A 1337-nucleotide genomic window follows, 5' to 3' on the forward strand; every position below is an offset into this window, starting at 1 on the left:
TTTTTTTTTTTTTTTTTTTTTTTTTTTTTTTTTTTTTGCCAAGCAAGGCTTTCAGGTCTATGACTGGGTTATATTCATTTGAGTTGTTGGCCTACCATGTCCATCATGATCCCTAAATAACCCAGGCTTACAGATTCTAGGACAGAATGTTGTTTTCTATAAACTGACAGTAGGGTCCCTATTGACAAGGATAACTGTTGAAAAAGGAGCGAGGGGGGGGGGGTTCTGTCGCCTGGCTCCCGGCCACATGGCTAGCTTATACCCTGATTAACAACACACAAATTGTATTCATTTAAACACTGCCTGGCCCATTAGCTCTAGTCTCTTATTGGCTAACTCACATCTTGATTCAACCCATTTCTAATGATCTGTATGTAACCACAAGCTTGTGGCTTACTGGAAAAGACTCAGCATGTCTGACCTGGCAGCTTCATGGCAAGCAGTTCTCTCTCTTTGCCTTATTCCTCCCAGAATTTTGTTCTGTCTTCCCTGCCTACCTAAGTTTACCCTATCAACTAGGCCAAGGCAGTTTTCTTTACACAACCAATGAAAGCAACACATCCTACACCATTTCCCCTTTTTCTGTTTAAACAAAAAGGAAGGCTTTAACTTTAACATAGTAAAATTACATATAACAAATATTATCAAGCAAGAATTACAATATTTATATCTTTTATCTTTTATCATAACTAAGAAAAACTATATCTATAACTATATATTCTTCAACTCTATCAAAGGGGATGAAGGACACAAGTAGAGCATGGCCAACCACATTACTAAGCAGTGCTCACAGTGATTCACAATGTCTGAAGCAACAAATATGGAGCCCACATGGGTCTGTACCAGGTCATCTGCATTTGTGTTATAGATGATCACTTGGCGTTTGTTTTAAGACTCTTAACAGTCCTAGCAGTTGTATCACCTGTTCTTTTGCCTGTTCTTGAGACTTCTTTCCTCCTGTTGAGTTTCCTTGCAAACTAGGCAAGGAAATAGGATGGATTGTGACTTGGATTATTGTATCTTGTTTGTTGTATTTGGGTGTCATCTCTTGGAAATTTGCTCTTTTTTTGAAGAGTAAACAGACAGGGGAATGGATTTGGGGAAGAGTAAAGGTGGATGATGGGGCTGGAAGGAGTGGCAGGAAGGAAACTTGTTTTGGGGATATGTTATATATGAGAAGAATCTATTTTCAGTTAAAAAATAACTTGTGGAAAAGAAACCTCAGCAGTAAAAAACAAGGGCTTCTTGAATTTTGCATACAAATGGATGGAAATAGAAAACACTATCCTGAGTGAGGTAAGCCAGACCCAAAAAGAGGAGCAAGGGATGTACTCACT

This window comes from Microtus ochrogaster, unplaced genomic scaffold (genome assembly GCF_000317375.1).
Source record: "Microtus ochrogaster isolate Prairie Vole_2 unplaced genomic scaffold, MicOch1.0 UNK55, whole genome shotgun sequence".
NCBI classification, from domain to species: Eukaryota; Metazoa; Chordata; class Mammalia; order Rodentia; family Cricetidae; genus Microtus; species Microtus ochrogaster.